The following is a 3308-nucleotide window of genomic DNA, read 5'->3' on the forward strand; positions in this document are numbered from 1 at the left end:
TCTCTCCAGTCTCCAATCCTTTAATCATCTTTGCCATTCACAACCCCAACCCCCTACAGGGCGGCAGCTGCTCCGTGGGTGCTACACACCCACGTGTATGCACTGCGCACCTTCATGCCTGTGTGCCACTAAATGCTGTGGACCTGCCAGGTGCGTCTGGGCATATCAGTCTGCAGAGACCCTCCACCCAGCCCCCCAGCTAGAGGAAAGGGGTCCACAAGCTCGCCATCCCATAGCTCCAGGACAAACTCTCCTCAGAATGCTTGCAACCCCAGGCAGGGGGAGAGAAATGAAAATAAATATTCCAGGAGCCAAACTGCATCATTCCCACTAGGCCAAAGTTCAAGGCCTTTCCGCAGAGCCACCAAGAACTACTGAAGAAGAAAGTGCTTTGGGATCCCCTTTTTCCCAGGCCACGTTAGAGCTGGCTGTCTCTCCAACAACTAGAGGTTCTTCCTTAGGTCTAAGTTCCATCCTGCCTGCTGCGATTGTGGACAGACAGGGCAACATCAACCACAACACAGCAAGGTGTCCAGCTTCCAGAACTAGCACCTAACACCTCCTCCTCCCCCCATGAGTAAGTCACCAAACTGGGACAGAAGGACAGACAGTTGGCCGGACTCCGACCCCATGACTGGCCCATAAAAGCCACCAGTGATTACAGTGATGCTGAGGTTATGCTGGCCCCACCGCCATCTCCTCCTTCCCTGTAAAAGGGAGGCAATTGCCTCAAACCAGTTGGCCTCAGAAAGCCTGCAGAGTTCCAGTCATGGTCCCCAGGGGTGGGGAGAACCTGCCACCAGTGCCACAAGGCCAGAATCTAACCCCTGGGGATGGGTTCTAGGACATCTCATCCTCATACTCACTGACAGGACCCAGGTGAACCCCAACTCTGACTTGTGGCCAAGAGGTGGAGACCTCTATTGCCCACCTCACTGACTCATCTTCTCCAGTAAGGCCACCACCCTCTGGACTAGAGGGGCAGAGAAGCAGGGGGCCTGGCTCCAACTACAACTAGAAAAATGGTAAACCCAACCATTTGTCCCTGACCCCGTTGTCCCCATAGAGATACAGAAATGGGTGGAAGTGTCTGACACGGCCCACTCACACCAGGCCAGCACCAAGGTAAGCACTGAGATTCCGGACCCAGTGCCAACCAGAGAGGGCAGGGGACCCAGCTGCCCAGAAGGAGAAGATTGACCGGATGAGCAGAGGACCAGGAACACCCACAGCAAAAGAGACCACCCCAGGGCACAGTCAGAGGAGGAGGGTGGGAGGGGCTAGTTAACAATCAAAGAGGGTCTAAACCGTTTCCTGGCTCAGGGGCCAGCCCCCCACCCTTACTACTGGTCTTCCAGTCTCCCACCTGCGAGTCTACTCGCCACCTTTCCCCCCATCACACCTCCCAAGAAAGACTCAGTGAATAATTTTTTTTTTTTTTAAAGAAAAACCTGCTGGAGAGAGATTATATAACAGCAGCCAGAAAGACTACCCCACCCTTACTGGTCTTCCAGTCTCCCACCTGCGAGTCTACTCGCCACCTTTCCCCCCATCACACCTCCCAAGAAAGACTCAGTGAATAATTTTTTTTTTTTTAAAGAAAAACCTGCTGGAGAGAGATTATATAACAGCAGCCAGAAAGACTATTATATCTCCCAGCTGATGAGAGGATCCAATAGTCAAGAGAGGCAGAGCTGGGAAGCCCAGGCCCCTCCAGTGCAAGGCAGCAGGTACAGAGTAGGGTGAGCAATGGACAGCACTCACCATCCGTCCATCACTCCGTTCCAGGCATTGGGTACAGCACACAGAAGCTCTAGCCCAGCCTCCCATACCCAACCCCACCCCCCACCCCCAACACAAGGATTATGATGCTCTCTGACTGGGTCCTGCTTCTTTCTCTCCTTGGACCAGGGCCTCCAAGAACAAGAATTGTGTCTCCCTTCCTATGGTCTCTTCCTACTGTGAAGCCATCCATGCCTGAAAGAGTGGCGGTTGGACTAAAGTTCTGACATAGATTTGCTGTGTGATCTTGGTTACACACACACACACACCAGGTGCGTTGGGGACAGGGAAGTTACAATGAGAATGTGACTACTGAGACCCGAGAGTGCAAATACCTGTGCTGAGGCAAGTGAGGAAAGAGCTATATATAAGCTCCAGTGTCCCCCAGTCACTTCATAGAAACGGGTCCTCAGCCATCTCACACGGATCCCATCCCACCCCCACCTCCTGCCCAACACTGGGAGACCACAGGAAGGAAATTCATTCCCAGGCAGCCCTGGGAGCTGGAACAGAAAGGCTGAGACCTGGAGCGGGTGTGACCCTTGGCCACAGGCGGGTGGACATGTGTGAACAATGACATGTGCCTTTTTGATGTTCTCCTTGACCACTGAGATTTCCCTGCTGGGGGTTTGGAGGGGAGTAGGAGGTGGACAGCTCCCTAACTTCCAAACACTCCATCTTGTGCTCCCCTCCTCTCTCCAGGCCAGAGCAGCCCAAGGTCACTGCCCCAGATGGCAAATTTCCCATAGTCAAGGCTGGCACCTGAAATGCCTGGGAGACCCATTGAGGGGATGGGGAGGGGAGGGCCACCCTCCAACTACCCCACCCCAAAAAACGAGGCCTATAGGGAAACCTTAAAAGGGAGGCTGGACACAGGGTAGGGGACACAGGATCCACTCACTGTACCCTCCCCCAACCCATCCACAACGCACTACTTAAGGGGACTTACAGAGAGCTTCCCACTCGGGACAAACCTGGGATAAGCTACTCAGTGGCTCCAAGACTGCTCACACCCAGGAGCCCTCCTCCCAGGGGAGAGACCTCAGGAGGCTTCGAGGAGGGCAGTCCGAATCCCTGGGGAAGGGAGGCCCTTCCCCCCATCTCTGTAAGACCCAAACCTTACAGGATGGGGGCTGGCCCTGGAAAGGAGAGACTAGATGCATCTTCACCTCCTTGGCCCTCCCTCCCCAAAAGCCTCCACCCCATTCCCTAGACCCCCACTCTGAGCCCAGATCAGCTGGCCATAGATGGAGAGACGGGAGCACTCTCGCCCAGATGTTGCACAGCTGCAAACTTCTGGCCAGGGGTTCTCCAGCTGGGGCTGATGACAAACCGGATCAGAGGTCTCGGAAGCGGGCTAGGAGGTCCCAAGGAAGGATCGTGCGTGTCCACCTCCGTGGTGACTCCGCGTCCCAACTCCATAGGCACCCGGCAAACCGGGCCCGGACACACGCTCACACACCCCAACCCACCACCCCGGTGTCATCTGAACAACATCCCTCCTCCCTCCCCCGCTTCCCAAACAG

The 3308-nt window shown here is 55.2% G+C and overlaps 1 protein-coding gene across 3 annotated transcripts in view; it reads right to left on the reverse strand.

Annotated features, from left to right (window-relative positions):
• The window catches only part of MEF2D (myocyte enhancer factor 2D), a 33825-nt gene that overhangs the window by 29838 nt on the left and 679 nt on the right, over positions 1 to 3308 (reverse strand). The window contains exon 1 of one of the 3 annotated variants that reach the window (XM_014540842.1): positions 3116 to 3238. The exons of the other annotated variants lie outside the window; for them this stretch is intronic. The gene's annotated coding sequence lies outside the window, so the exon portion shown is untranslated. Of the gene's footprint in view, positions 1 to 3115; positions 3239 to 3308 lie in introns of those variants that run through there. 3 annotated transcript variants of the gene reach the window in all.

Source organism: Myotis brandtii, unplaced genomic scaffold (genome assembly GCF_000412655.1).
Source record: "Myotis brandtii unplaced genomic scaffold, ASM41265v1 scaffold250, whole genome shotgun sequence".
NCBI classification, from domain to species: domain Eukaryota; kingdom Metazoa; phylum Chordata; class Mammalia; order Chiroptera; family Vespertilionidae; genus Myotis; species Myotis brandtii.